This window comes from Ceratotherium simum, chromosome 19 (assembly GCF_057802395.1).
Source record: "Ceratotherium simum simum isolate JZ-2026a chromosome 19, ASM5780239v1, whole genome shotgun sequence".
NCBI classification, from domain to species: domain Eukaryota; kingdom Metazoa; phylum Chordata; class Mammalia; order Perissodactyla; family Rhinocerotidae; genus Ceratotherium; species Ceratotherium simum.
Genome location: NC_141918.1, coordinates 20,007,521 through 20,018,214, shown reverse-complemented (window position 1 = coordinate 20,018,214; position 10,694 = coordinate 20,007,521).

Genomic DNA, 10,694 nt, shown 5'->3' with positions numbered 1-10,694 from the left:
CCACGAGAAACTAGGATTGCTAAAAATGACTAAAGAAGAGAAGGTTTAATGATTTCTAAGATAATATATGGTATGATTATTAGAATTTACCCATCTCTAGAGAGAACAGAGCTTAAGAAGTGTCATGAGACAATTAAAGAACAATTGATGATAAATTCATTCTTAACAGGAAATGTGGTTAAATACTAGAATGATCTACTAAAACCTGTTGTAGAATCTGCTTCAACACCACCATTATCAAGTAGATTAATATTCATTTACCATAATAGGTAAATTATAAAATGAGACAGAAAAAGGTATATGTCCTTTCCCATTCCTGCAACTCCATGATAAAATCCCATGGGATTACTAGTGAACTTCAAGTTGAATGCTTGTAAAATATAAAATACATCGTGATGTGTACTTACACTCCTATGTTTGTGGCCTTTTATAACACTTTTGCTAAAACAAAGCAAAACAAAACAAAATGATAACACATTTGGTTTCTTTAAACTCTCTGTTTCAATGTTATAAAACGTCTTTCTTATTAATTGAATTCCGTGATTTAGGTGTCCAGTTAGTAATATTTCTGTAGACGCTAAGTGTGCTGCAAGTTCCAAATATCCTTTAATAGGAATAAGAGGATAAGGGTTTATCTAAATATTTAATTCATTATTTTATTTATTTATTTATTTGCTGAGGAAGACGCGCTCTGAGCTAACATCTTTTGCCAATTTTCCTCTATCTTTTATGTGGGTTGCCGCCACAGCATGGCTGACAAGTAGTGCAGGTCTGCGCCCAGGATCTGAACCTATGGATCTGGGCCCCTGAAGCAGAGCACACCAAACTTAACCAAGGGGCTGGCCCCTAATTCATTATTTTAAATATTTTATTAATATGTTAATGATACTAGAAGCACTTAACAATTCAAAGTAATCTTCGTGTATTTAATGGTTCTAAATGTTTTATGTTGTATAATTAAATTTAATTTAGAATGTAAACATTGCTGAAATATTCTTTGGTATTTGAAATCAATTTAACTAGGTGTTCATATTCTGTGGAATATTCTGAGATTAGATAGCTATCGAATTAATGAGTTTATTTCCAAGGGAAGGCCCCTCCTAAGTGATTTTGCATCTGTTCAATTTGACACTAAACAGAGAGTTTTAATTCAGATCAGGATCATTCCTTGTGTTTAGATAATTGAGTGAGAGCAAGATGAAATTTTGTCAGGCTCTGCTTTCACAAAATGAGATGTACCAATAAAGAAATTATGCTATTGTTCCATGCAAACAATAGACACGATGTGTTTTTACGTATTTCTTTTAGTATGAAAGATACTAAAGTTTAGTATTAAAGTTCAGTGTATGATTACAGAGATACAAACTATAAAATGTGTGCTGAGATACCATTGAGAATGTTTACCTCAATCAGCCTACTCCAACCATGTTGTCATGCTGTGGAATATTTTGGTGACTCCATTTAAGGAACTGGTTTTGGAGATCGGATATGACTCACAAAATCAGTCTTATTGCTTTATCTTCACACTTCGCAAAAAGAAAGAGGTAACATTTTTCCATTCAGAAGAGATATTGTGGGGCAGGCTGGGAAATTCCACAAACTAAAATCAAAACAAGAACTAGAAATTAGTCGTCTTCCAAGGTAACACCAGTCAGAACTGGACCTCGGAGTGATGAATGAGGTAATGAGATGGACAGTTGGTTTAGGTGATGTTTAAAATCTCTTCCAACCCAAAGATTCTGTTATTATCATTAACATTTTATGATTCAGGATTCTGTCATGCTCCACCATATCAAAATTATTCCTCCTCTTTAGACCTCCTCTTTTTACCTGTGTGCTGGGTAGCTACTACTTCTCTGCAAAATTTACGTGGTCCAGAGTGAAATCATTGCTCCAAAGTAGAACAATTTTAGCCTGCTGGTACGTGTGTGTACAGGTGGTGGGCCTGACGTTATTTTTTGACTGCCTGCAGATGGAGTCATTTCAGACTGGGATGGAGAAACGAGTCTAGAGAAAGCTGGCACAAAGAAACCACTTGAATATTTAGGGAAGATTGCTACACCTGATCCTAGATACTAAATACATAACATATTTAGCAGAAAACACATTCTCCTTCAGCGTGATACACTCGAGGTTTTTTACATTTTAGATCTCAACCTCCACTGCCCTCCACACACATTTGTTTTTATATTAAAGTTCTTCAAATATCAATGATTTCCATACCATTTTTTCTATTAAAAATACCACATGTAGCAAGATATTAAAATCTCATATTGTGGGTTCTATTAACAGAGCTAAAATCTATTCCCACATTTTCCATGTAAATGCAACTGCCCCTACTGCTATTGCAAGTGATATATAAGATTTTTTTAATATGTCATTAGTCACAATATGAAAGAGTGGAGAATTTTTGTAGTTAAGTCGAATTATTTTACCTATTTTTTTCCTCTGTTCAAAATTCAGTTTGCAAGTGCACAAAATTCTACTGAACGAGGATGATCAATACAGCTAATATCACCATGAACCAGACAAAGCATTCAAGACATGAAATAACAAGAGGTAAAACTTTGCCAGGCTTTCATTTGTCTCTTCCAAGGAACAACGTTGCTAATGCTAAACACACATTACCGAAGGGTGCTACTGCTTTTGGTCTCACTACATTAAACATTTATAAATTCATTACTCAGGACTTCAAACATTCATTTATATTTTCTTACATGGAATTATTATGCATTTAGCTTTTATTCATTTAAAAAAGTTCCACTGCATTAGGTCTTCAAAGAGATTTCCAAAGTGTTCAATTACTTCTTCTCACTGTGGCTTTTTCTGTTTCTTGGAAAAAAGCCAGGTTCCCAGTCTTTGCCCTTTCCTCTTACTCTCTTCATCCACTTGTTCCAGGGGTTGTGAAAAGAGGTTTTCTTTCAGAACTGCCTCAACAGTGAGGGTTCCTTTCTAGCTTTAAAAAATTCAAGCTTAAAAAAAAAATTTAAACTGGCATCTTTATAATGCCGTAGTTTTTGCTCAGCGAGGAAGCAAGCCCTCGGAACAATGAGTGCTTGTCTAAAGCAACGATTCACAGGAGGTACTGCCTTCTGGGGAATGGGAAAAGTTTTTACCTACTGACAAACGGGAGTCGCATAACACAACAGAACCGAACCCAGCGCAAAGTGCTTCATGTTTCCAGTGCTGAAGTAAGGAGCTGAGTTACAGCCCCTCTGCTGTGGACCCGTTATAAAAAGAATGCTGCAGAATGTCAAAGGACATCACACAGCAGTCCAGATGAGATCACGTGAATTCTTTTTAAATGTCTTTAATTGACAGATTTTAAAAACGTTTGGAGATGTTGGAGGCTTATTTGCATGTGTGAATTAAAACTTGATGATGGAGCTCTACTGAGAGTCTGAGAGACAAAAAGACTAAACCCTGAGAAAATTGTCTAGTATATATAAATAGCTTTCACAGTTACTTCAAAATTTAGTTTTGTGTTATATTGTTTAGGTTCCAAGACTTTCAAAGACCTCTGAAAGAAATACGAACCTCGTGAATATTGTCTGTCAAGCTCTCCCACTGTTTATTACCTCTCTCATCCTGTTAAGTGCGTAAACCAATTAGAAAGAAATACAAAATGTTTTGCTTTATCTTTCTCATTTGAAGATTGAGCCATCATGGCAACTGGCTTGTGTTTAGATGAGAAAGGATTTCAATTTCTTGATCTTAGTCTTGATTCTATTGGTGAAAAAGGGAGCAGGACATGGAGGACTTGATAGGGTTGGGGTGCTCTCACTTTCTGGGCTATCTTGTCTGTTTCTCCCTCTTCTTCCCGTTCCCATCTCAGTCCCTCCCTAGTGCTGCACGGGAGGGGTTTCAGTGGTAGCTGTAGAGAGCTTGAGTTGGACTTACAAAGGAAAGAGGATCAAAGGAATGCAGCGAGAGAGGTGGAAGCAGACCTGAGACAAGAGTAGGACCGGAATGGAGATATGGAGAGACAAACAGACTCTTTCAGAGAAGAGACATAGGAAGTCTGAGAATAAGTAGGGACCTTAGATTCCTTCTGGTGCTGTCTTGTCCAGGACTTTACCACTAACTTAGTGGTAAAGTGAGGACTAAGAAATGTTGGGCTCTTTTCTATTAGAGCATAAACACATCAAATTTCTTAGACATATCTTAAACAGACTCCCAGTGCACCAAGGAATACATTATTATTTTCTATGAAAATGAACCAAAAGAAGTTACTCAAATCAGTGGATAGTTAGCTATAATGACTAGGTAGCTAGTAACTAAAGTTAGGCAGTTATTAATTGTAGCCTTTAGTTGCTTGCCTGCCCATTGTTAGCCGTGCCGCTTATTTGTAAAGTCATGTAGATAGATAATGTATTACCCGACTCCCACTAGGTTCTTCATAGATAACACAGATAACCCTCTGATGCTTGGGTCACCCTGGTAATGGGTGCTTAAGTTTTTCGGGAACTGAGAGTTGACTCCTTGTCCAGTTCAGGCCAGTTAAGACCACTAACTCGTCGACCAGGCCTGTGTGGATGACCGATAGGCAACCTCCTGGCGTCAGGGAGCCAAACTTCCACCCTCAGACCATTTTGTGAACATGCGTCCTACGAAGAGCCATGAAGTTTGACTACGCTTGTGCAGATCAAGTACCTCACTCCTCCTTGCCTCCAACCATCTATTCCCACACTTCAGATCACCTCTGCCCCTTTATCCCATAGATATTCCTAATCCCTATTTTTTCAGGGAAGTGGATTTGAGATTTGTTCTCCCATCTCCTTGCTTGGCTGCTTTGTGAATAAACCCTTTCTCTGCTACAAACTCGTCATCTCAGTGATTGGCTTTTTCGTGTGAAGGGCAAAATGAATCTGGTTCAGTAACATTCCTTTTTAGTAAGTTCTGTTCTTTGAAAAGGAGAAAATTATCTGATTATCTCATATGTGGTCACCCGATGTACATGCATAGAAAGTGGGGAAGGTGAAACTTTTACTTGATATATTTCCCATAGTTTTTCTTATATTTAATTATTTATATTTGTAGAAGTAGTTTGTCTTCTCTCCCTCCATCTCCTAAAGATTTCCCCTTCTAAAGTCCAGTGGTATGTACTCTAATTACAGCTTTCTTACAGACAGCATGAAACATAAGGGTGGCTAGGTTTTGCAACAAATCTTCACCAGATTGCTTAACACACCTGATTTATACAGTGTTGTTGCCTCTCTTGGTGTCTCATATTCAGTTTTCTCCAACAGCAGCTTCCCATGTATGTATTGATTTTCATCTTGTGCTTACATTAATTTTCTATAGCAAAAATTGTAGCAGAGAATTCTGCCAATTTAGCATTTGGAAGCAAGAGGTTTTTTTTGTGTGTTTTTTTTTTTTTTTTTGGTGAGGAAGATTGGCCCTGAGCTAACATCTGTTGCCAACCTTCCTCTTTTTGCTTGAGGAAGATTGTCTCTGAGATAAAATCGGTGCCAATCTTCCTCTATTTTGTACATGGGACACTGCCATAGCATGGTTTGATGAATGGTGTGTAGGTCTGTGGCCAGGATCTAGACCTGTGAACCCCAGGGCTGCCGAAGTGGAGCACACAAACTTAACCACTGTGCAACTGGGTCAGCCCCTGGAAGCAAGAGGTTTTAACCCAGCGTTAGGGATTGAGAGAGAACAATTTAGAGCTTTTCAAGTAGACATTTATAAAATCAACAAATGTAAATTTTGTCCATTGTTACTGCTGATAATGTTGAGTTTCTTATGAGAGGCAATATAAGTTCTTTAGTAATTTAGTTTTTATTTTTCTTTCTGTTTGTTGATTATCCAGGGAATGTGTGTGGAGCATGTGGTTTATTGGGGCTTTCTCTTCTCCCTCTGCCTTCCAGAATGGTCTGCTTTACTGCTCTTCAGCACTTCCTAGTATTAGATATAAAATGAAAGAAATGGACACAAACTAAAATAGGTTACTACTTGTCTAACTTTTTAAACACTAGAAAAAGAAAAGATTGACAGTAAAAAGGTTAATGCAGCTGTTTTCATCTTTCCAAGCTCTCTTTTATCACTACTACACGTGATCGAGAAGTATGTATATTGTAACTGTGTGAGACATAATCATTGTCTTATATGGTTAATTAGAAGAGTTTAGGGATTTAGACGTTAACTATATTTGCTTGCATTAAGGTTGTGTTTTCTTCTCTACTAGTAATACCTTGAGAATTCAATCAATGATAGTCATGAAAAAGAGAAGGTCTTATAACTCACACCTTTTATCAATCAAGAGCAGTTTAATCTAAATTACATGAACAATTAATAAAAGCAAACTAAAAGCTTGTATGCATATTTGTAGGGATGATTCTCCATCTGCTATTTGATTCTCCATCTGCTATTTGAATCCCCTTGGCGAAGAAAAACAAAGTCTCCACATCTCATATATGTATGACTTTGACATAGAGGTCAACCAGATTCTATTCATCCTTTCCTACCCCCATACAACGGGAAATGAGAATATGAAGTTATTTGAGAAATTTAAAGCAGATATTGATCACTGTTTTAATCTCAGGGAAAACAAGTTCCAAAACAAAAGCATTAAATGGAACACAAATTATTATTTATTTAGGACAACATGAATTGAAGGTGTAATAGGCATGAAACTTCAAGCACTAGCAGAGACTCGACATATCTAAAGCAGAAATTTCTTTAAAAAAATAGAACTTAAACCAAATAGAAACAGAACTTAAATGCAAGACTTCAACACACTATTTCAGATATTATTTTGATATTTTGATATTAAATTGACAAGTAATAAATTATAATAGAAATATAACTGTATACTAAACTTTGTGCCATAGAACTACAAGTTTTTTTTCTAAATATCTATAGTTGCAAACAGACCACACCATAAAGAAAATCTAAATAAATTATAAAGGCAGAAATTGCACATGCTGTAATTTTTGACCCAGACATATTAAATTAGATATTAACCTAAGTTTTCTAACTAGAAAAAGGTAAAGAATAAAAGTAAAACCTCAGACAGCCGTTAACTTGAGATTTAAATCATTACCTTTAGTTACTCAGTCAAAGAAAAACTTAAAAATATGATCACATCTTTTTATAAATTAATGAACGTAAGTACACAGCACATTAAAATTATATGATATGACTAAGGCTACGTTCAAAGATAAATTTGTAACATTAAATGTTTTCATTGTTAAATAAGAATGAAAACAATTAATGCACTAAGCAGACCACTCATAATTTATAAAGCAATCGTAAGGAAAAATGAAATATTAAATATAAGAGCAGAATTTAATGAATTAGGAAATATAAAACAATAAATTAAATTGATAAATCAAGAGGCATAATTTTTTGACACAATATAAAGGAATTTTAAAAACCCGTGCAAATCTAATGAAGAAAAGGGAAACAAAAACACACAGTCAGGATAGATAAAAATGAAAATAATGATAACTAACATTTATTTAGTACTTACTACGTGTCAGGTGCTCTTATAAATACATTATCTGTGTTATCTTATTAAACTTTCACTTTTAAACCCTGTGAGGTAGACACTATCCTTTTTCCTCTGAAACACAAGGGGATTAGGACCACGCCCAAGATCAAAAGGCAATACAAGGGTGGGCTCTTCAATGTGCTGATATAAGTATTTCTGCCTAAACTTCTTTGGGTAAGTTGGGTGCTTCACTTTTGAATCTATTCTCTTATTAATTTTCTCATATTATTCACTGTATTGTATTATACATTCTTTATCTAAAATGCTGATAGTTGTGGGGTTTTTTAATTATTATTTTTCATTAGATTGTCAATCCTTCAAGAGCAAAAGGAATTTTTTTATCTTTGTACTCAGAAGATGTAGCAGAGTGTTGGGTCATAATAGTTACTCAAAAATTGTTGACTGAATAAACGAATGAGTGAACAAATAAATTCTGTAGGGCACATCTCACATTGTACACTAGCATGTGGACTTGGTTTTGGGTTATAGCATCTGATAAACTGTAAACAGCTGCTAGACTGTATGGTCCATTAAGGCCGAGACCACATCTATCTCTTTCATATTTGTTATAACTCCAGCCCTGGGCATAATATCCAGCCCTTACTCTTGACTGAATGAGTGGATGAGTTTTCTCACATGTCCTCCCAAATGAGGACAAGACCTCTAGGCCAAAAAGGCCTTAATAGCTATGATCACTTGGTAAAATAGATGCTGAAACAGTCAAAGAGTCAGTCTTCAGGCTACTGCACTCACCACAGCAATATTATATCATGACACATTATGGTATCCTATGCTGTATGTAGCACTATTAAACATATCTACATATTAGAAATACACCAGATTAGTCTGATTTATTAATTTTATATATTATACTATGTTCACCAATAACAGAGCTTCACAATTTTTCTAGAACCATCATATAATACTATAAATATATAAATATCATGTATAATTTATGCTACTGGTATATTCAATCAAATATTGAATAGCTTCCCAACAGAACCTTGCAAAATTGATAATGAATATATAACACATGATATTTTTTCTGGTGTTGAAGTGATTATTCAAATGTATCTGTTAAGGATGGAGTTTGGAAGATGGTGGCATAGGGGGTCCTGAACGTGCCTCCTCCCATGGACACAACAAACCTACAACTACCTGTGGAACAATTTCCTCTGAGGGAGACAAGGAAACTGGAAAACAAGAGCCTCCACACAAGGGACAACACAGACAGGGGTGGAGGAGGCAGAGATCCAGCCCTGCTGAGGAAAAAAACACACTCTAGCTGTGGCGCTTCACCATCAGGAGCGATCTCAAAGGTACAGAGCTTTTTGGAGGCCGGCCCTGTGGCAGAGTGGTTAAGTTCATGCGTTCCGCTTCAGTGGCCCAAGTTCATGGGTTCGGATCCCGGGCGTGGACATACACCACTCATCAGTCATGCTGTGGCAGCATCCCACATACAAAATAGAGGAAGATTGGCACAGATGTTAGCTTGGGGTGAATCTTCCTCAAGAAAAAAAAAAAAAGAGGTACAGAGCTTTTCCGGGAGGAATGGGGGATATACAATGGAATACTACTCAGCCATAAAAAGATGAAATCTTGCCATTTGTGACAACATGGATAGACCTTGAGAGCATTATTCTAAACAACATGTCAGACAGAGAAAGCCAAATACCATAGGATTTCACTCATATGTGGAAGATAAAACAACAACAACAATAAACAAACACATAGACATGGAGAATAGATTGGTGGTTACCAGAGAAAGGGATGAAAGGAGAGAGCAAAAGAGGTAGAAGGGCACATGGGTATGGTGACGGACCGCAATTAGACTCTGGGTGGTGAACACGATGTAGTCTTCACAGAAGTCAAAATAGAATGACGTACACCTGAAATCTGTATAATGTTATAAACCAATGTTGCCATAAAAATTAATTAAAAATTATAGTAAAACAAAAAAATAAAAATAAGTAAAATGTGTCTATTAAATTTATTTTTCTCAGTTTGAATGGGTCAGTATTTTCTTCTTTTTTTTATTAGAGAATGAAAGACTTTTTTCATTTAATGTAGTCATAGCTTTAACAGTACTTTGACTATAATAGTTTTAAAGTTTCTAAACTACAAAAGTAACTGAAATGATGAAATAGTTTGGAAAAAATGTATTGCTTTAATGCTTCTTAGACTTGTAAAATCTCTAAAATCAAGAATAATCCTGAAGATTGAGAATAAAATAAATTAATTTTATGAAGTTATAAACTTCTGAGAGTTTATCTTTTGATATTTTAATATCATTTTGATATCTTTTAGATTCATGTAGAAATGATTCTTTCATGGACCAAAAAAGGTTTGCTAATTAATCTAATTTGGTACCCAGTTTCAAAAGAATTTAAAAATTCCTTCATTCTTGGTAAATTTTGGTGATGGTTGGGCTTTGGAGTGAGCTTGGCTGGGTGGTAGTTGAGTGAAGACACAGGATTATTTTCAAGATTTTATTTTTATACTTTTAATTTTTTGATCTTATTCAATATTAACTTGATCTCTAATTTTTCCTCTGTATACCTCTCTCCACATAACCTTCATGAAGAAAAAAATTGACAAGTATTTTCCTTTTCAGAGATTCTTTCTCAATGTTTCAAGAAGTATCTTAAGTATTAAAAAAGCAAAAAATCTCTCATTTTAAGTATAGTGCCACAAATAGGAATCAGTCACCTCCCCAACATCTTTTGGACACTTGGCATGTGAGTAACCACAGTGAAGTCAAATTGATTCCTTGGAAAATGTTGTAATGGTCTCCTTCCTGTTCCTACTTCCTTTCCGTGGCAACCTGGCCAGGTTAGGGAGCACATGAGATCTGGCTATCTCGCTTTCTTTTTGCTTTTGTCTTCACTTAACCGATTGGGAGTTGAGGAAAAGGAATTGTGCTTAATAGCAGTAATTGCCAAACACTTGGAAACTTGTGATAAGTTCTCCAAAAAGCTCAGGGTTTAGAGAGTGAAGGAATAACCAGCAGAGAACTCTTCAAAGAATAAATATCATTGGGTCAAAGAGTGACAAAGATGGCCAGACTTTCCAGTTCTTTTTAGTAACTCTTTCCAAACCAACCACACTTCCCAAAGGGTTCTGGGAAACCACCAGTACTTTTCCAGAGACATTCAGTGGATCTGAATATTTGCTTTTCCCCATCAGAATTCTA